The sequence below is a fragment of the Cherax quadricarinatus genome, chromosome 89 (genome assembly GCF_038502225.1).
Source record: "Cherax quadricarinatus isolate ZL_2023a chromosome 89, ASM3850222v1, whole genome shotgun sequence".
NCBI lineage: Eukaryota > Metazoa > Arthropoda > Malacostraca > Decapoda > Parastacidae > Cherax > Cherax quadricarinatus.
The window spans coordinates 10155019-10178402 of NC_091380.1; the positions used below are offsets into that span (position 1 = coordinate 10155019).

The following is a 23384-nucleotide window of genomic DNA, read 5'->3' on the forward strand; positions in this document are numbered from 1 at the left end:
GCGTCATCGAGGACTGTCTAACTTATTTCCATTGGGGTCCTTAATCTTGTCCCCCAGGATGCCACCCACACCAGTCGACTAACACCCAGGTACCTATTTGCTGCTAGGTGAACAGAACAACAGATGTAAGGAAACGTGTTGAAATGTTTCCACCCGCCGGGAATCGAACCCAGGCCCTCCGTGTGTGAAGCGGGAGCTTTAGCCACCAGGCCACCGGGCCTAGGCCTAGTACCTAGGCCTATTGTGTATCTACATGGTGTTGCGCTACCGTCCACAGGATGGATATGAGGTGCACAATATACTAGCCACTTCGGTGGCTAAATATAAAATATAATCCACGTGCTGCAGGAGTTAACTGGTTGATGTGCACCTCAGGAGACCTGAGTGAGAGTTACTTGTGTAGTTGAGACCTACACAGTAACACTGACTCAGACGAGTCAGAGGGATGTTAGGAAGTATTTCTTCAGTCATAGAGTCGTCAGGAAGTGGAATAGCCTAGCAAGTGATGTAGTGGAGGCAGGAACCATTCATAGCTTTAAGACGAGGTATGACAAAGCTCTGGAAGCAGAGAGAGAGAGGACCTAGTAGCGATCAGTGAAGAGGCGGGGCCAGGAGCTGAGTCTCGACCCCTGCAACCACAATTAGATGAGTACACCACAGAAGCCCCTAAGTACTGTCTCCACCTCATTATGTTAGATAAATCAATGAAATTAAATAAAATATTAAGTCATTTAAATTAAATAAAATAATCTCCAGGGTAATAATATTTAAGTCATTTAAATTAAATCAAATAATCTCCAGGGTAATAATATTTAAGTCATTTAAATTAAATCAAATAATCTCCAGGGTAATAATATTTAAGTCATTTAAATTAAATCAAATAATCTCCAGGGTAATAATATTTAAGTCATTTAAATTAAATCAAATAATCTCCAGGGTAATAATATTTAAGTCATTTAAATTAAATCAAATAATCTCCAGGGTAATAATATTTAAGGACAATATAAAGATTTTTATGTTAAGATTATCTCCGTATCATAATATACATAGGCTCGTAGTATCTCACAGAATATTACAAAGTATAATTAATATTACTCCTCAGGTTCTCTTCTACAGAATATAAAACTATTTTACAGGATAGTCTGGGAGGCTGATAGTTACAGTGATAGTCGCGTAGTGTTCATTATCTGTTGTTGTCTTTAAGGGACACACTAGCACTGAAGCATTGTTATGGTCTCTCTCTGCAAGTATACACAAAGAATAATTTTTAGATATTTTACACAAGAACAGTGGATATTAAGAAGTATGTACACCTAATTCATGGTGTACAACCTATGTACAACAAAGTAAGTAGTATTCTACAAATTGTATTATACAATTGCATAATACAATTGTATAATACGATTGCAACAAGACTAGTCCCAGAGCTAAGAGGATTGTCTTACGAAGAAAGGTTAAGGGAAAGCGGCCTGACGACATAGGACAGAAGGGTTAGGGGAGACATGATAACGACATATTAAATACTGCGAAAATTGACAAGGTGTACAGAATGTTCCAGAGATGAGACACACCAACAAGGGGTCACAATTGGAAGCTGAAGACTCAGATGAGTTAAAGGGATGTTAGGAAGTATTTCTTCATTCATAGAGTTGTCAGGAAGTGGAACAATCTGGAGAGTGATGTAGTGGAGGCAGGAACCATACATAGCTTTAAGAAGAGGTATGATAAAGCTCGTGGAGCAGGGAGAGAGCCTAGTAGCGACCAGTGAAGAGGCGGGGCCAGCAGCTATGAATCGACCCCTGCAACCACAAACAGGTGAGTACACACACACATACAGCCCCACCCCACACTATGCTGTAGAATCCCACAGCACACTGCCAGGTCCCCCACCCTCACAGACTTCCCAGAACACAGTGCTGGAGAGGAATCTGAAGGTACACCAACGTTGATGGAATAACGAATAAGTGGGAGAAGTAGCACGAGAGAATCAAAGAGGCATCACCGGACATCATATCTCTCACCGAAACGAAGCTCACAGGAATGATAACATATGCCATCTTTCCAACAGGATATCAGATCTTGAGGAAAGACAGAGAGGGCGGAGGAGTGGCACTGCTCATCAAAAACCAATGGGTTTTTCAGGAGCTGGAGATAGACAGAGGAGAAGCATGAGACTACAAAATAGGAACACTTCAGTCTGGAGGTCCCAAGGTGGTGATTGCAGAACAGCAGGAGGCCAAGGCAAGAATGTGATGAGAGTAACAGAGTGATGGTTGACACACTGGCTGAAGTGGTCAGAAGGGCTCATGTGAGCAGGGCAAAGCTGCTGATTGTGAGTGACTTCAATCACAAAGAAACTGACTGGGAGAACCTGGAGCCACATGGAGGCCCAGAAACGTGGAGGACTAAGATGACGGAGGTGGTACTGGAAAACCTCATGTACCAACGATGAGAAATTTCAATTACTCAGATATGGTAAACATGAGGAAATTAAATCTTCATCAGAGTACAAAACAAATTCTGGCCACAAAATAGAGCGAAACACCAACGTCAAAGACCTGGGAGTGATTATGTCGGAGGATCTCACCTTCAAGGACCATAACATTGTATCAATCGCATCTGCTAGAAAAATGACAGGATGGATAATGAGAACCTTCAAAACTAGGGAGGCCAAGCCCATGATGACACTCTTCAGGTCACTTGTTCTATCTAGGCTGGAATATTGCTGCACTCTAACAGCACCTTTCAAGGCAGGTGAAATTGCCGACCTAGAAAATGTACAGAGAACTTTCACGGCACGCATAACGGAGATAAAACACCTCAATTACTGGGAGCGCTTGAGGTTTCTAAACCTGTATTCCCTGGAACGCAGGAGGGAGAGATACATGATTATATACACCTGGAAAATCCTAGAGGGACTAGTACCGAACTTGCACACGAAAATCACTCACTACGAAAGCAAAAGACTTGGCAGACGATGCACCATCCCCCCAATGAAAAGCAGGGGTGTCACTAGCACGTTAAGAGACCATACAATAAGTGTCAGGGGCCCGAGACTGTTCAACTGCCTCCCAGCACACATAAGGGGGATTACCAACAGACCCCTGGCAGTCTTCAAGCTGGCACTGGACAAGCACCTAAAGTCAGTTCCTGATCAGCCGGGCTGTGGCTCGTACGTTGGTTTGCGTGCAGCCAGCAGCAACAGCCTGGTTGATCAGGCGCTGATCCACCAGGAGGCCTGGTCACAGACCGGGCCGTGGGGGCGTTGACCCCCGAAACTCTCTCCAGGTAAACTCCAGGTAAACATGTAAGAGAAACTACCAGAAAGAGATGACAGGATGAACCAGTAAGACTGGACCTAGCAAGGATGGAATACAAGGCTGGCGACACTGCAGACCTGGAGAGTGTACAAAGAACCTTCATGGCACACATAAGTGCGATAAGGTACCTAAACTACTGGGAACGGTTGAAGGTCCTTGATCTGTATTCCCTTGAATGCAGGCGAGAGAGATACAGGATAATATACACTTGGAAGGTCCTGGAGGGATTGGTACCAAACCTGCACACGAAAATCACTCCATATGAAAGCAAAAGACTCGGAAGGAGATGCAACATTCCCCCTATGAAAAGCAGGGGCGCCACGAGTACACTGAGAGGCAACACAATAAGTGTCGGGGGCCCAAGACTGTTCAAGTGCCTTCAAGCAGGCACTGGACAGGCACCTAAAGTCAGCTTGTGTGCGGCCAGCAGTAACAGCCTGGTTGATCAGACCCTGATCCACCATGAGGCCTGGTCTCAGACCGGGCCGCGGGGGTGTTGACCCCCGGAACCCTCTCCAGGTAAACAGAGTTGTCAGGAAGTGGAATAGCCTGGGAAGTGATGTAGTGGAGGCAGGATCCATATACAGCTTTAAGAAGAGGTATGATAAAGCTCATGGAGCAGGAAGAGTGACCCAGTAGCGGCCAGTGAAGAAGCGGAGCAAGAGCTGTGACTCGACCCCTGCAACCACAAATAGGTGTTTTCATTGGTAACTTATGTGGCTCATTACAACAGTGAAACACTGTAATTAAAAGGGCAGGTCATGTGTATTGGAAGACAGTGCAGTATACAAAACACAAATGACATACTCTTCCCATCAGTTCACTCGTGCTAGCAAAAATACAAAATTTAACACGTTGACTGTGAGAATGACGAAAGGAATGATCATCACACACATCTGAAATGAAAAAAAAATTATATTAATAAGAGAAAGGTACGACAAATTTCGCTTACTGAATAATTCAATGTTCAGTAAGAGGATGTGCAATACATCGGCTGTGAAAATTAACATGGCAGTAAGCTGTCATGGGGAAAAAAATATATTGACACGATAATAGGCTATCAGTGAAAAATAAAATACTGACACAAAGTAGTCTATCATAGAGAACAAAATATTGACACAGTAGTAAGATATCACGGGAAAATAAAATGCTGACACGGTTTTAGGCTAGCAATGAAAAAGAATTACGGTGTACGCTGACAAGGGATGTATAACGGATGTATTAATACTGACACAGTAGTAGACTATATTTTGGCATGCTATGTACTGGTCATGTGGCATGTATTGACACTGTCATATTAAAAGAATTAAAAGCAAGGAAAGGAGGGTGAAACCGGCCACTAACTCCACAGACCCAACAAGAAGTTTTCCGGCAATCTGAACACAAAATATTATACCACAAGTAATTTAACCCTTAAACTGTCCAAGCATAGATCTACGTTTGCACCACTATCGCTTGTAACGTATATCTACGTTTGTTTACATTTTAAAGCATGTAAAATAAAACGTAGATCTACGTTTGGACAGTTTAAGGGTTAATAAAGAAGTCTTAGTACTAGAGGCCTCGCACAACTCTGAACCAGGACTGTGTAGTGTCAAGCTAAAGACAACTATAGTCCAGGATGAACCCAAATACCTTCCTAAGTGCGGATTTTTGGTTTTTTGTTCGAACCATGGTATTGTGACTATTCCTTAAATCCTGCAGGAGGTTTACAGAGTAATACCTGAATTATTACCTGCAAGTAATTTGGGTGAGTTAAGTAGGACTTAAAGTAGGTCGCCTAGCTGTCACTCCCTCGATGCCCATTTCCTATAATCCCACAAAAATGCTAGACCTAACATTAAATTAATAATTACAATATTAAAACCAGCTACTCTGCTGGGTACACTACTATTTATCCCAATTCTTCAGCAAGAACGTGTCAGCAATTTCTAAATTACAGACAGAGGCCGATATACACCAAATGACCTTCGAGCTGATCGGGACTTCATACTTCGAGATGACGCTAGTCTTGCTGGGGTGGTACACAACATGCAGCTGCGCATAACAGTACTGGAGAAGCAACAATGGTGTTTGAAACAACAACTTGAGCACCACCAGGAAAAACTTACAGAGGTTGCAAATGAGTACATCAACCCACAGAGTGTCAGCCATTATGAAAATGAGTGTGGTGATGATTAACAAACTGATGATTGCAGTGGTGTTAATAATTACAAAAACGATGAATCTGATAGTGGTGTTTACAATCACAGTGAAGATGATAAGGGCAGTGAAGACCATCATGATAGTCAACCTGATGAGTGTAATGTATTGATTGATACTGAGTGTGGAGATGACCCGGTTGTTGATAATGGTGTATGTATCACTGGTCATAATGATGAGGGAAGTGATACATGTGATGATAGTGATGAGTGTAATAAAAGCGGAGAGGTGAGTGCGAGGGATAGTGTCACCTTCCATACATTCACAGACAAAGAGCGCAGTGACCTCTGTAAACAAAGACTCCCAAGAGGTCTCACTAATGGAAGCGCACTTAGGAGACTCATGGATAAGGATAATACTGATGATATTGATATTGATTATGTCTGTTTGTTATTTAGTAAGTTTTTTCATTTTGCTGAGAAATTGAATACTATCCCTGGACTTTTATAATGGAACCAAACTCGTATAAACTATCCATTTTAAGTTGGAATATTGCGTCACTTAGAAAAAGATTTTCTGACCTTCATCATAAAGTAACCACTGAATCCATTGATATTGTGTGTGTCTACAAGAGTGCAGAGTCCCTGAAAAATCCCAACCCCCTAAATTGCCATCGTTTGTTGCATATAACCTCAAATCTACTAATTCTTGTGTTCTATATATTAAAAAATCACTTCCCCATCAACTTCTTGCACATAAGAAAACAGAGGGGCTACAGTATCACGGTGTTAGGATTTATATTGGGAACTCTGCTCTCAACATATTTAACTTGTACGCTCCTGCTGATAAGTTTAATTACTTGGAGCTCCCAACTTGTGCTTAGTCTGAACCTACTCTCATTATTAGTGATTATAATGCAAGACACAAAAGCATTGGAAACTCTCAGTTTGGTAATCGTAATGGCAATCAACTGTTGTCATTCTTAAACAGTCATGATAATGTGCAAATTGTAGGTGACCTTGAACCCACACATATCTATGGAGGTGTCCTTGATCTGTGCCTGGGCTTCAACATTACTTCTGCCAGCTGTGAGTCTTCCATTGTAACAGATATAGCGTCTGATCATTTCCCAAGGCTAACCTCTCTAGATATTGGTAATACTATTCTCCCTGGTGGGATATTCAAACGAAAACGTCTTAATGTTTCCCCTGATCAACATGATGACTTTGTTGCACATGTGACTGACTGGTATAATTCCTATGAGTGTACCTCTGTCGACTTTTAACAATGACCTTGTGAGCAGTATTCAGAACTTCTTAGAGCCGCCTCTGAAACCTCCTACTACTCTAAATCCAAATGACTTCCATAATAATCATAAGTCTTATAAAAATCATACTTATTACAATGATTCTAAACTTCGAACATTGAAACGTACTGCTCGCAGACTAGGCCTAGCCTATAGAAACCATCGTACCCCTGAAATGCTAAGCCTCTTCCGAACTGCCCTTGCTGCTGCCAGAGAGCGTATGACAGAGCTGCGGCAAACAGACTGGGAACAATTTGTCAATGGTCTCAATGCTCACACCCCACTTAGCCGGGCATGGAGGGACATAAATAGAATTAAGGGTAACAGAACTGGGCAGATCGCGCCCTTGCATAGGGCGAATGAGTTAGTCAGTGCTTGGGCTGCTACATCTAGCTATGACAGTCTTCCCAGTACCACACAGGCGAAATTAATGGACAAATATGATACAAGGGAGAGACTTGTTTGCTTTATGCTCAGCAAGGCAGATGACTGCAACATTCCTTTCACTAATTATGAACTTGATGCAGCACTAACTAAGGGCAACTCCACGTCGCCTGGTGAGGATGGTATTACTTACAACATACTCAGATTGCTGTGTCGAGTACCAGGTAATCCTTTACTTGAATTATATAACATGAGTTATGTCACTGGGGAGCTCCCTAAATCATGGACCAATAGCCTCATTATTCCCATTCCGAAGCCCAATCAACAAAACTCATTTCGCCCAATATCCCTTACTAGCTGCTTGTGTAAAACATTCGAAAGGATGATTCTTAATCGTCTTATGCACAGAATTAAGGAATTCTTGTCACCCCGGTTGCATGGCTTCATGCATGGAAAGAGTGTGCATCATTGCATTACCACCTTTCTCACTCTGCACACTGACAGCTCATACACTACGTTCCTTGACCTTAAATCCGCTTTTGATGTAGCCAACCGACATGTAATCATTAGTGAACTTGCCAGAATGGATGTTGGAGGATGGCTTCTCCGCTGGATTAAAGGTTACCTGTCCAACAGAAAGTCGTCTGTGTTGTTCCAGGGACATAGAAGTGTAACTAAAGATTTCGAATTAGGAACCCCACAGGGAGGTGTGCTTAGTCCCACCCTTTTCAACATTTTGATTAATGCCTTACTTAATGCCATGCCTAGCCAGCCCCATCATTATATGGTTAGTTTTGCTGATGACATAATGATTCACACCACCGGATTCTCCAACACCCAAAACATTCTTAATCATGTACTAGCCTCGTGTCAGGACCTGGGGTTAATAATCTCAGGGGATAAAACAAAGATACTCAACAGGCGTTCTCCTCGTCAGAGAGGCACAGTTCGTCAGATCCAGTTGCATGATGGGTCTCTTCTAGAATATGTAAGCAGATACAGGTATCTAGGCTTTGAGGTTCCACTACTTGGACCTGTTGTAACGAGACTGTCGCCAATACAAAGAAAGGCTGAGAGCACTTAGAGTTGTGGCACGTTTTCATCCCAGGTATGGTGCTAATGTTAAAATTGTGAAAATGATGTATCTTGCTTATATTAGATCATTGGTTGATTATGCGGCGCCACTACTTGCACTCGTGTCTGACTGGAAGCTTGGAGGGCTGGAAAAACTGCAAAACGAAGCAATGAGGATCATCCTAGGATGCCCTCGTACTGCCAAAGTTTTAAATATGCGGAAAAAACTTAATATTCCAAGCATTAGAGATCGTGTTACTGAAAGAAATATCCTTATTAGGGTCAATATGCTTAGGCTAGCCCATTCAAACCCCTGCACAGAAGCCCTCCAAACTTTCCTCAGCACTGGTGAACATCCTTCCAGATGGATCGAAAAAACTGGAACCGACCTTCGCATGAACCAGCTACATGATCTATATCAAGTTAAACAACAGAGACATTTCCCTGCTCCATGGGATATTACCCCATTTCAAACTACCATTCCTCCATTTCCCCCCAAAACTCTTCTTAAATCACAACCAAAGCTTCGTCTTGAAGCCAAACATGTTGCCTTAAGCTATATTGATAACTTAGTCACACAGAACACTCTTTCACAAATTATTTACGTCGATGGTTCTGTTCACCAGTCCACTGGTGCAGCTGGTAGTGCTGCTGTTGTCACACAGAGTGATGGCTCTCATAAAGAAATTGGAGCACGCATCAATAACTGGGCCTCTACCCTTCAAACAGAACTGTTTGCCATACTCCTTGCACTCAAATGTGTCCATGTATCTAAGGTTGACACTTTAATTGTAACTGATTCTCTGTCATCCATAAATGCTCTCAACTCATTAAGTATAAATTGTTGCATGCTTGTGTCAGAAGCCAGACACAGGTATGGTAAGATTGTGGACAGTGGAGTCCGAGTGCACATGCTGTGGATTCCATCTCACATTGGTCTTCAGATGCATGATAGAACTGATAAACTGGCTAAGCTGTATGCTTTCAAAGAGGGAGTAGATTACAATCTTGGGCTGTCAGTTAGCAGTTTGAGAACAATAATACGAAAAGAACTTCAAATGAACTTTAATGACTTAAGACTTAGGGAGATTGACACAAGTCAGTCCATCTATCATCATTCCATCATGCAGGAGGAGCCACATGTCTATGGTGCATCCAACAAGATAAGCAGACTCTTGGATGTCACTACTGCCCGGCTCCGGCTGTCACTACCGCCCGGCTCCGGCTGGGTTACAAGTATCTTTGGCAGGTTAAATCACAAACACCAGATGTAGACAAAACGAAATGTAAACTTTGCTAGATGGACTATTGTCACACCTTGCGTCATTATGTACTGGAGTGCGATAAAATTAATGAATTTAGAAACAACTCACTCAGAAAAGTTCAAGAAATGGCAAAGTATTTTATCCACAGTGGTATATTGCAGACCATTCTGGAGAAATACCCTGACTTTGCTAGCTGTAAATAATGCATTACCACATATGTGCATGTGTGTGTGTGTGTGTGTGTGTGTGTGTGTGTGTGTGTGTGTGTGTGTGTGTGTGTGTGTGTGTGTGTGTTTGTGTGTGTGTTTGTGTGTGTGTGTGTATGTGTGTGCACTCACCTAGTTGAGATTGCAGGGGTCGATTCCAAGCTCCTGTGTGTGTGTGTGTGTGTGTGTGTGTGTGTGTGTGTGTGTGTGTGTGTGTGTGTGTGTGTGTGTGTGTGTGTGTGTGTGTGTGTGTGTGTGCGTGTGTGCGTGTGTGTATGTGTATGTGTATGTGTGTGTGTGTGTGTATGTGTGTATGTGTGTGTGTGTGTGTGTGTGTGTACTCACCTATTTGTACTCACCTATTTGTGGTTGCAGGGGTCGAGTCCTAGCTCCTGGCCCCGCCTCTTCACCGGTTGCTACTAGGCCCTCTCTCTCCCCGCTCCATGAGCTTTATCAAACCTCGTCTTAAAACTGTGTATGGTTCCTGCCTCCACTACGTCATTTTCTAGGCTATTCCACTGCCTTACAACTCTATGACTGAAGAAATACTTCCTACTATCTCTCTGACTCATTTGTGTCTTCAACTTCCAATTGTGGCCTCTTGTTTCTGTGTCCCCTCCCTGGAACATCCTGTCCTTGTCCACCTTGTCTATTCCACGCAGTATTTTATATGTCGTTATCATGTCTCCCCTGACTCTCCTGTCCTCCAGTGTCGTCAGGCCGATTTCCCTTAATCTTTCTTCATAGGACATTCCCCTTAGCTCTGGAACTAACCTTGTTGCAAACCTTTGTACTTTCTCTAGTTTCTTGACGTGCTTTATCAAGTGCGGGTTCCAAACAGGTGCTGCATACTCCAGTATGGGCCTGACATACACGGTGTACAGTGTCTTGAATGATTCCTTACTAAGGTATCGGAATGCTGTTCTCAGGTTTGCCAGGCGCCCATATGCTGCAGCAGTTATCTGATTGATGTGTGCTTCCGGAGACATGCTCGGTGTTATACTCACCCCAAGATCTTTCTCCTTGAGTGAGGTTTGCAGTCTTTGGCCACCTAGCCTATACTCTGTCTGTGGTCTTCTGTGCCCTTCCCCTATCTTCATGACTTTGCATTTGGCAGGATTAAATTCGAGAAGCCATTTGCTGGACCAGGTGTCCAGTCTGTCCAGGTCTCTTTGAAGTCCTGCCTGGTCCTCATCAGATTTAATTCTCCTCATTAACTTCACATCATCTGCAAACAGGGACACTTCTGAGTCTAACCCTTCCGTCATGTCGTTCACATATACCAAAAATAGCACTGGTCCTAGGACCGACCCCTGTGGGACCCCGCTCGTCACAGGTGCCCACTGTGATACATCATTACGTACCATGACTCGTTGTTGCCTCCCTGTCAGGTATTCTCTGATCCATTGCAGTGCCCTTCCTGTTATATGCGCCTGATGCTCTAGCTTCTGCACTAATCTCTTGTGAGGAACTGTGTCAAAGGCCTTCTTGCAGTCCAAGAAGATGCAATCAACCCACCCCTCTCTCTCTTGTCTTACTTCTGTTATTTTATCATAAAACTCCAGAAGGTTTGTGACACAGGATTTGCCTTCCGTGAATCCGTGCTGGTTGGCATTTATACTCCTGTTCCGTTCCAGGTGCTCCACCACTCTCCTCCTGATAATCTTCTCCATAATTTTGCATACTATACACGTCAATGACACAGGTCTATAGTTTAGTGCCTCTTTTCTGTCTCCTTTTTTGAAAATGTGTGTGTGTGTGTGTGTGTGTGTGTGTGTGTGTGTGTGTGTGTGTGTGTGTGTGTGTGTGTGTGTGTGTGTGTGTGTGTGTGTGTGTGTGTGTGTGTGTGTGTGTGTGTGTGTGTGTGTGTGTGTGTGTGTGTGTGTGTGTGTGTGTGTGTGTGTGTGTGTGTGTGTGTGTGTGTGTATGTATGTGACTCAACAATCAATATTTGCACCAATAACTCACTACAGTTGTGACCGGGTGTGGAAGTGTGAATTGCTCATTACTCTATAATTTGTTCATGATTGTAGCCATGTATAAACGTAAGTAACCATTCTACAGAATTCATTACCTTGTAAATTGTGAGCTCATTACCTTTGTACCTAGTTCAGCTATCAAAACTTTGGGGGCCCAGTCCCTGGACCCATTACGTACCTCTGTAATCTGTAAATACCTTTGTAACTTGTCATGATTGTGACCAGACTTACCTGGAGTTCATTACCTTTGTAAATAGTGAATTCATTACCTTTGTAAATTGTGAGTTCATTACCTCTGTAACTTGCTCAGCTATCAAAACTTTGGAGTCCAGCCCCTGGACCAATTATGTACCTCTGTAATCTTTTGACTACCGCCCAAAGGATGGGTATGGGGTGCATAATAAACATATTAAACTAAGAACGCCTGTTTACATTGCACAATTCAGACCAATGTTCACACATTAAATTCATTATGGCGTCTCTGCAGCGCCACTCCCCCGGCTGTTCTACCTCCCCCCTGGTGTGGGTCACATCCTGGGTGTTAGTGGACTGGTGTGGGTCACATCCTGGGTGTTAGTGGACTGGTGTGGGTCACATCCTGGGTGTTAGTGGACTGGTGTGGGTCACATCCTGGGTGTTAGTGGACTGGTGTGGGTCACATCCTGGGTGTTAGTGGACTGATGTGGGTCACATCCTGGGTGTTAGTGGACTGGTGTGGGTCACATCCTGGGTGTTAGTGGACTGGTGTGGGTCACATCCTGGGTGTTAGTGGACTGGTGTGGGTCACATCCTGGGTGTTAGTGGACTGGTGTGGGTCACATCCTGGGTGTTAATGGACTGGTGTGGGTCACATCCTAGGTGTTAGTGGACTGATGTGGGTCACATCCTGGGTGTTAGTGGAGTGGTGTGGGTCACATCCTGGGTGTTAGTGGAGTGGTGTGGGTCACATCCTGGGTGTTAGTGGACTGGTGTGGGTTACATCCTGGGTGTTAGTGGACTGGTGTGGGTCGCATCCTGGGACAAAACTGGAGACCTGGAGTTTACCTGGAGAGAGTTCCGGGGGTCAACGCCCCCGCGGCCCGGTCTGTGACCAGGCCTCCTGGTGGATCAGAGCCTGATCTACCAGGCTGTTGCTGCTGGCTGCACGCAAACCAACGTACGAGCCACAGCCCGGCTGATCAGGAACTGACTTTAGGTGCTTGTCCAGTGCCAGCTTGAAGACTGCCAGGGGTCTGTTGGTAATCCCCCTTATGTGTGCTGGGAGGCAGTTGAACAGTCTCGGGCCCCTGACACTTATTGTATGGTCTCTTAACGTGCTAGTGACACCCCTGCTTTTCATTGGGGGGATGGTGCATCTTCTGCCAAGTCTTTTGCTTTCGTAGTGAGTGATTTTCGTGTGCAAGTTCGGTACTAGTCCCTCTAGGATTTTCCAGGTGTATATAATCATGTATCTCTCCCTCCTGCGTTCCAGGGAATACAGGTTTAGGAACCTCAAGCGCTCCCAGTAATTGAGGTGTTTTATCTCCGTTATGCGCGCCGTGAAAGTTCTCTGTACATTTTCTAGGTCGGCAATTTCACCTGCCTTGAAAGGTGCTGTTAGTGCACAGCAATATTCCAGCCTAGATAGAACAAGTGACCTGAAGAGTGTCATCATGGGCATGGCCTCCCTAGTTTTGAAGGTTCTCATTATCCATCCTGTCATTTTTCTAGCAGATGCGATTGATACAATGTTATGGTCTTTGAAGGTGAGATCCTCCGACATAATCACTCCCAGGTCTTTGACGTTGGTGTTTCGCTCTATTTTGTGGCCAGAATTTGTTTTGTACTCTGATTAAGATTTAATTTCCTCATGTTTACCATATCTGAGTAATTGAAATTTCTCATTGTTGAACTTCATATTGTTTTCTGCAGCCCACTGAAAGATTTGGTTGACGTCCGCCTGGAGCCTTGCAGTGTCTGCAATGGAAGACACTGTCATGCAGATTCGGGTGTCATCTGCAAAGGAAGACACGGTGCTGTGGCTGACATCCTTGTCTATGTCGGATATGAGGATGAGGAACAAGATGGGAGCGAGTACTGTGCCTTGTGGAACAGAGCTTTTCACCGTAGCTGCCTCGGACTTTACTCTGTTGACGACTACTCTCTGTGTTCTGTTAGTGAGGAAATTATAGATCCATCGACCGACTTTTCCTGTTATTCCTTTAGCACGCATTTTGTGCGCTATTACGCCATGGTCACACTCGTCGAAGGCTTTTGCAAAGTCTGTATATATTACATCTGCATTCTTTTGGTCTTCTAGTGCATTTAGGACCTTGTCGTAGTGTTCCAATAGTTGAGACAGACAGGAGCGACCTGTTCTAAACCCATGTTGCCCTGGGTTGTGTAACTGATGGGTTTCTAGATGGGTGGTGATCTTGCTTCTTAGGACCCTTTCAAAGATTTTTATGATATGGGATGTTAGTGCTATTGGTCTGTAGTTCTTTGCTGTTGCTTTACTGCCCCCTTTGTGGAGTGGGGCTATGTCTGTTGTTTTTAGTAACTGTGGGACGACCCCCGTGTCCATGCTCCCTCTCCATAGGATGGAAAACGCTCGTGATAGGGGCTTCTTGCAGTTCTTGATGAACACGGAGTTCCATGAGTCTGGCCCTGGGGCAGAGTGCATGGGCATGTCATTTATCGCCTGTTCGAAGTCATTTGGCGTCAGGATAACATCGGATAGGCTTGTGTTAATCAAATTTTGTGGCTCTCTCATAAAAAATTCATTTTGATCTTCGACTCTCAGTCTGGTTAGCGGCTTGCTAAAAACTGAGTCATATTGGGACTTGAGTAGCTCACTCATTTCCTTGCTGTCATCTGTGTAGGACCCATCTTGTTTAAGTAGGGGCCCAATACTGGACGTTGTTCTCGATTTTGATTTGGCATAGGAGAAGAAATACTTTGGGTTTCTTTCGATTTCATTTATGGCTTTTAGTTCTTCCCGCGATTCCTGACTCCTAAAGGATTCTTTTAGCTTAAGTTCGATGCTTGCTATTTCTCTGACCAGTGTCTCCCTACGCATTTCAGATATATTGACCTCTTTTAGCCGCTCTGTTATTCTTTTCCGTCGCCTGTAAAGGGAGCGCCTGTCTCTTTCTATTTTACATCTACTCCTCCTTTTTCTTAGAGGAATAAGCCTTGTGCATACATCGAGTGCCACCGAGTTAATCTGTTCTAGGCATAAGTTGGGGTCTGTGTTGCTTAGTATATCTTTCCAGCTTATATCGGTTAGGACTTGGTTTACTTGGTCCCACTTTATGTTTTTGTTATTGAAGTTGAATTTGGTGAATGCTCCCTCGTGACTAGTCTCATTATGTCGGTCTGGGGCTCCACGCATACATGTCTGAACCTCAATTATGTTGTGATCTGAGTATATTGTTTTTGATATGGTGACATTTCTTATCAGATCATCATTGTTAGTGAAGATGAGGTCTAGTGTATTCTCCAGTCTAGTAGGCTCTATTATTTGCTGGTTTAAATTGAACTTTGTGCAGAGATTTAAAAGCTCGTGTGAGTGTGAGTTTTCATCAGAGCTGCCTCCTGGTGTTATTACTGCAACAATATTATTTGCTATATTCCTCCATTTTAGGTGCCTTAAGTTGAAATCCCCCAGGAGCAAGATGTTGGGCGCAGGAGCTGGAAGATTTTCCAGACAGTGGTCAATTGTTAACAGCTGTTCCTGGAATTGCTGGGATGTTGCATCCAGAGGCTTGTAGACTACCACAATGACTAGGTTTTGGTTCTCGACCTTTACTGCTAAAACTTCCACTACATCATTTGAGGCATTAAGCAGTTCTGTGCAAACAAGTGACTCTGCAATGTACAGGCCAACCCCCCCCCCCCTTTTGCCTGTTCACTCTGTCACATCTGTATAGGTTGTAACCTGGGATCCATATTTCGTTGTCCAAGTGATCCTTTATGTGGGTCTCAGTGAAAGCCGCGAACATTGCCTTTGCCTCTGCAAGCAGTCCACGGATGAAAGGTATTTTGTTGTTTGTTGCTGGCTTTAGACCCTGTATATTTGCAAAGAAGAATGTTATCGGACTGGTGGTATTGTTGGTACTGGGGGGGGATTTTTTTTCCGGCATTAGTATCTGTATCTGTTGGTTTGGAGTGGAGGCCATCGACTGTGGTTCCACTCCAGGAATGACTGGATTTGGTGTACGATTTCTGCCATTTCCTGCCAGTTTTTTTTCCTTCCTGGCACTAAAAAACCTCTCCCTCTTGAGTGGCTGTGGCTACCCAGGTTTTCCCATGGCCTGGATGTTTTGTATCTTTTTGTCCCCTTTAGATGGTATGCCTGGCAATTTAAGTTATAGCACAGTCTTTCCTGTACTGAAGAGGTACACAGTTCAGGGTGAAAAAGCTTACAGGAAGGGAGTTTGCATTTTCCTGTTGTCATATGGGCATGGCATTTTCTAGGGTGGTCATAGTTGCACGTCCCATCTGTTTCTCCAGATTTCCCATGCCAGCAGATACCAAGTGCATAGTATGTGCACAAGCTTGGTTTCCGTTTGCCTTGGGTTTCTGTGACTGTATTCCCTGTTGGTGCATGTTTCCCTGTCTTACTTCTATCCTCCCTAGCACCAACAATGGAGCTCCCACCAGTTATTTTTGGTAATATATCCTCACTATTGCTAGTGGAGTCCTCTTGTTTGCTATTTCCTGCGGTATTTCTAGTTTGCAATATTGGTTTTATCTTATCTTTGACTACACTTGTTTCCCTACTATGGCTCCTGTCCCCTATGAGGTCATTTATATGTATTCCTTCCTGCGTATAATTCCCGACTACCTGGACAAAATCTCCAGCTTCACCATTACTGTCTCCCAGGACAACACCTCCAGCTTCACCATTACTGTCTCCCAGGACAGCACCTCCAGCTTCACCATTACTGTCTCCCAGGACAGCACCTCCAGCTTCACCATTACTGTCTCCCAGGACAGCACCTCCAGCTTCACCATTACTGTCTTCCAGGACAGCACCTCCAGCTTCACCATTACTGTCTCCCAGAACAGCACTATCAGCCCCACATTTACTGACTACCAGGACATCACCTCCAGCCTTACAGTTTCTGACTACATGGCCAGTATCAAGGACAGTACCATTCAGCCCAGACTTTTTATGTTCCCATCTGTTGTAGAAAGCTTCCAGGTTTTCTATGAAAGCAGCTTTGATGTTGTCCTCTTTTAATACCCTTGTGATTTTAGTCCACAGATTTTCCTCATTTGGGCATACCCAAAAACACTTCCCTGTTTTAACACTGCTTGTATCTAGTTCTTGGATATCTGCACAAGGGGCGTGACACCAATTTCCACAAAAATGACAATTTATCCATGTGGAAGCCCGTTTGTTTGACTGACCACAGACTACACACAGCTTCATAATGATTTGAATGGTTGATTTACTGCAATTCTACTAGCAACCTCTTGAATATTCTATTAATAACCTCCTTAAATGAAGCTCTAGCTATTTGTATTTCTGTTTCTAACTGTTTTTGTATATTGGACAGCTTACCGTCACGTTCCTGATTTATATTTAATGTTTGTGTTTATAAGGGCGCCTACAACCCCATCCGTTTACAGTCTGCTTTATTGTCCAACGAAACCGTTTGAAACCAGTCAAGGGTTCGGACCATAATTTGAGAGAAATGCTCAGCATAACAAGGGACTTTGTATATAGTAGTATGTCACTGATGTTAGCTATGGTCTGTATACCTTGTACATGTACTGGTATACCTTGTACATGTACTGGTATACCTTGTACATGTACTTGTATACCTTGTGCATGTACTTGTATACCTTGTACATGTACTTGTATACCTTGTACATGTAGTTGTATACCTTGTACATGTACTGGTATACCTTGTACATGTACTTGTATACCTTGTACATGTACTTGTATACCTTGTACATGTACTGGTATACCTTGTACATGTACTTGTAGAAATAAAGATATAATTACCATGAAAAATTATGAGTGCAAAATAATTGGGTACTCACGAAAGCAATGTAGACAACAGCGAGGAAACATGGCGCCCAGAACGTGGCCCCCCCATCCGTACTGCAAGTGAAATACAGGAGTATTATCTAGACAAAATAATATTGGAAAACAAATTCCCAGGTTGGTTGGTAGACAGCAACCATCCAGGGTAAGCAAGTTTATCCAGGGCTCTGGTGGTTAAAGCTCTCGCTTCACACAGCAAGGGCCTGGGTTCGATTCCCAGCCAGAGTAGAAACACTGGTCGTGATTCTTTACACCTGTTGTCTATATTCCCCATCGGTAAAATGGGTACCTGGGTGTTAGTGGACTGGTGTGGGTCACATCCTGGGTGTTAGTGGACTGGTGTGGGTCACATCCTGGGTGTTAGTGGACTGGTGTGGGTCACATCCTGGGTGTTAGTGGACTGGTGTGGGTCACATCCTGGGTGTTAATGGACTGGTGTGGGTCACATCCTGGGTGTTAGTCGACTGGTGTGGGTCACATCCTGGGTGTTAATGGACTGGTGTGGGTCACATCCTGGGACACTGACCTAAATTGCCCGAAATGCGGAGCATATATAGTAGTATGTGACTGATGTGAGCTATGGTCTGTATACCTTGTACATGTACTGGTATACCTTGTACATGTACTTGTATACCCTGTACATGTACTGGTATACCTTGTACATGTACTGGTAGTAATAAAGATATTATTACTACTACTATTATGTGTGACAAATGGTTTACAAAAACCGACAACTTGAAGATTGAGACACTTATGCAACATATGGGAATCTTTATTGAGGTACTGTGTGACGAAACGTTTCCTCAATAAAGATTCCCATACGTTGCATAAGTGTCTCAATCTTCAAGTTGTCGGTTTTTCAAATCATTCATCACAACTGTCAGACACTGCAGCATCATGGGATCTTGATACAAAGAATTCTTCAACCTTGTCCAACCTTTGGACGAAGACCTACTTCGATTAGTGGATGTTACCACTATGACCCCGCCTCCTCCTACTTCACCTCACCTGGCTACAGTATATAAGCCACGTCTACGGCCCTATTTGTACATTCTACAAGACTGATGGACTATACACATAGACTCCAGGCTGAGGGACTGACTACCTCAAACTACTCCTCTCCTTACACCTTCCTCTTTTGTATTGGACCTATGAAGCAACTGTGTGGCGAAACGTTTCCTCAACAAAGATTCCCATATTGCATAAGTGTCTCAATCTTCAACATACTACTATATAGAAAGTCCCTTGTTATGCTGAGCATTTCCTGCAAATTAGGTCAGTTTTGTCCCAGGATGCCACCCACACCAGTCCACTAACACCCAGGATGCGACCCACACCAGTCCACTAACACCCAGGATGTGACCCACACCAGTCCACTAACACCCAGGATGTGACCCACACCAGTCCACTAACACCCAGGATGTGACCCACACCAGTCCACTAACACCCAGGATGTGACCCACACCAGTCCACTAACACCCAGGATGTGACCCACACCAGTCCACTAACACCCAGGATGTGACCCACACCAGTCCACTAACACCCAGGATGTGACCCACACCAGTCCACTAACACCCAGGATGTGACCCACACCAGTCCACTAACACCCAGGATGTGACCCACACCAGTCCACTAACACCCAGGTACCTATTTTACTCTTAGGTGAACAGTGACAGCAGGTGTCTTAAGGAAACACATCCTAATGTTTCCACCCGCACCGGGGATCGAACCACAGACCTCAGTGTGTGAGCTGAGCGTGCTAACAACCGGGCTACAGGACACCCAACATTGATGAGACCTTGATCCACTGCGAGGCCTGGTCATAGACTGGGCCATGAGGGTGTTCACTTCCGAAACACCCTATGGTAAGGTTAGTGTGTGTTCCATCAGCATTGTCTTCCAGTAATTAAATAGTAAGTGTTTATACCAATTTCTTTTGCATATCCAGCAAGCCTATACATATACAGTCCACATTATTTTATAATTTACCCTTATTGGTATTAATGTTTAATATTGTAATTATTAATCTAATGTCAGGTCTGGCTTTTTGTAAAAGTGGTAAGAAGCGGGCATCCAGGGAGTTACAGTTAGGCGACCTCCTGTGACTTAGGTCCCACTTACCTCACCCAGATTACCTGCAGGTAATTTACTCACATAATAATAATAATAATAATAATAATAATAATAATAATAATAATAATTCACAATATACTACCCAACACTCCACTTGACTCCACACTATATATATTCATGTCCTCTTTCCCCAGGTAGATGTGTTTGTCACTTGATAAAACCCACTTGTCCGGGCTCTAACCCCGGTCTCTCCCTGTGCGAGCTAACTCCGCTACCAGGTGAACTCGATAAGGCCACAAAGACACAGCATAAAGACCAGTAATAACAGTAAAGAACATAGTAGAGTAGCTTACATCTCCCGGGCTTCAGGTACGTTGCTGGGTTGTGACTGATCACCTTCAACATCTCGGTATAACCCGGTACATCCACCTACAACCTCACTCATCCTGATCATAATATAAACATACTCATTATCATGAAAATCAAGCGCCAAACCCACAAGGGCTATATACCACTATATCCATAGGTTACAATACAGTGTACACTTGACCAAATTACCATAAAACGAAGCGCTAAACCCACGAAGGTCATACAGCGCTGACACCAAATATAACATTAAATGACATGTATAAATTACGTACTTTACATACAGCCCCTTGTTATACCGAGGTTCCTAGAATGTTTATACTGCATATAAGGACCTAGTCCTATTGTAAATAAGACTAGGTCTATAAAAATTGATAAAAACATTATGCTGTAATGTTGAGGTACAGCCCCTGGACCCATTATGTACCTCTGTAATGTTGAGGTACAGCCCCTGGACCCATTATGTACCTCTGTAATGTTGAGGTACAGTTCCTGGACCCATTATGTACCTCTGTAATGTTGAGGCACAGTCCCTGGACCCATTATGTACCTCTGTAATGTTGAGGTACAGTCCCTGGACCCATTATGTACCTCTGTAATGTTGAGGTACAGTTCCTGGACCCATTATGTACCTATATAATATTGAGGTACAGTTCCTGAACCCATTATGTACCTCTGTAATGTTGAGGTTCAGTCCCTGGACCCATCATGTACCTCTGTAATGTTGAGGTACAGTTCCTGGACCCATTATGTACCTATATAATATTGAGGTACAGTTCCTGGACCCATTATATACCTCTGTAATGTTGAGGTACAGTTCCTGGACCCATTATGTACCTCTGTAATGTTGAGGTACAGTTCCTGGACCCATTATGTACCTATATAATGTTGAGGTACAGTTCCTGGACCCATTATGTACCTATATAATGTTGAGGTATAGTTCCTGAACCCATTATGTACATATATAATGTTGAGGTACAGTTCCTGGACCCATTATGTACCTCTGTAATGTTGAGGTACAGTTCCTGGGCCCATTATGTACCTGTATAATGTTGAGGTACAGTTCCTGGACCCATTATGTACCTATATAATGTTGAGGTACAGTTCCTGGACCCATTATATACCTATATAATGTTGAAGTACAGTTCCTGGACCCATTATGTACCTATACAATGTTGAGGTACAGTTCCTGGGCCCATTATGTACCTATATAATGTTGAGGTACAGTTCCTGGACCCTTTATGTACCTATATAATGTTGAAGTACAGTTCCTGGACCCATTATGTACCTGTATAATGTTGAAGTACAGTTCCTGGACCCATTATGTACCTGTATAATGTTGAAGTACAGTTCCTGGACCCATTATGTACCTGTATAATGTTGAGGTACAGTTCCTGGACCCATTATGTACCTATATAATGTTGAGGTATAGTTCCTGGACCCATTATGTACCTATATGATGTTGAGGTACAGTTCCTGGACCCATTATGTACCTATATAATGTTGAAGTACAGTTCCTGGACCCATTATGTACCTATATAATATTGAGGTACAGTTCCTGGACCCATTATGTACCTATATAATGTTGAGGTACAGTCCCTGGACCCATTATGTACCTCTAATGTTGAGGTACAGTTCCTGGACCCATTATGCACCTATATAATGTTGAGGTACAGTTCCTGGACCCATTATGTACCTATATAATGTTAAGGTACAGTTCCTGGACCCATTATGTACCTATATAATGTTAAGGTACAGTTCCTGGACCCATTATGTACCTATATAATGTTGAGGTACAGTTCCTGGACCCATTATGTACCTATATAATGTTGAGGTATAGTTCCTGGACCCATTATGTACCTATATAATGTTGAGGTACAGTTCCTGGACCCATTATGTACCTCTGTAATGTTGAGGTACAGTTCCTGGACCCATTATGTACCTATATAATGTTGAGGTATAGTTCCTGGACCCATTATGTACCTATATAATGTTGAGGTACAGTTCCTGGACCCATTATGTACCTCTGTAATGTTGAGGTACAGTTCCTGGACCCATTATGTACCTCTGTAATGTTGAGGTATAGTTCCTGGACCCATTATGTACCTCTGTAATGTCGAGGTACAGTTGCTGGACCCATTATGTACCTCTGTAATGTTGAGGTATAGTTCCTGGACCCATTATGTACCTATATAACGTCAAGGTACAGTTCCTGGACCCATTATGTACCTCTGTAATGTTGAGGTACAGTTCCTGGACCCATTATGTACCTGGATAATGTTGAGGTACAGTTCCTGGACCCATTATGTACCTGCATAATGTTGAGGTACAGTTCCTGGGCCCATTATGTACCTATATAATGTTGAAGTACAGTTCCTGGACCCATTATGTACCTATATAATGTTGAGGTACAGTTCCTGGACCCATTATGTACCTGTATAATGTTGAAGTACAGTTCCTGGACCCATTATGTACCTATATAATGTTGCGGTACAGTTCCTGGACCCATTATGCACCTATATAATGTTGAGGTACAGTTCCTGGACCCATTATGTACCTATATAATGTTAAGGTACAGCTCCTGGACCCATTATGTACCTATATAATGTTAAGGTACAGTTCCTGGACCCATTATGTACCTATATAATGTTAAGGTACAGTTCCTGGACCCACATGATCCGAGGAAGGGGAAGACGTCCTAGCATGGCGTCCCTCAGGGAACTCCAACGTCGAATATCAAAAAAGTATTTAACATTAATTACATCATTTTAGGCCTGAAAATTACCCTGTTAATCCCGCCATCAATATTCCAATACATAAATGATCTTACATATGCAATATAGTCACCTGTAGGCCTATTATGTCTGAAAAATAAGAGATAAAAATGAGGAGAAAATTGTGAGGCGTGTGACCACGACAGCGGCTGAACCAACACTGAGATGATCCCGTCTGATGCACCTTATTATGTGTATATTATATACACTGAGATGTGTATATTATATACACTGAGATGTGTATATTATATACACTGAGATGTGTATATTATATACACTGAGATGTGTATATTATATACACTGAGATGTGTATATTATATACACTGAGATGTGTATATTATATACACAGAGATGTGTATATTATATACACTGAGACGTGTATATTATATACACTGAGATGTGTATATTATATACACTGAGATGTGTATATTATATACACTGAGATGTGTATATTA

General features: G+C 43.2%; 1 long non-coding RNA gene across 2 annotated transcripts; it reads right to left on the bottom strand.

Annotated features, from left to right (window-relative positions):
* Nucleotides 1-999: 999 nt before the first annotated feature.
* On the bottom strand, nt 1000-23110 carry LOC128697241 (uncharacterized). 2 transcript variants are annotated; one of them, XR_011394526.1, is made up of 5 exons: nt 23003-23110; nt 20143-20235; nt 17713-17773; nt 4128-4216; nt 1000-1241 (listed from the first exon to the last, which is right to left on the bottom strand). It is a non-coding gene; the product is annotated as an uncharacterized lncRNA (long non-coding RNA). The 2 variants fall into 2 exon arrangements; XR_011394527.1 differs by having other exon boundaries at nt 22986-23106.
* Nucleotides 23111-23384: the final 274 nt, after the last annotated feature.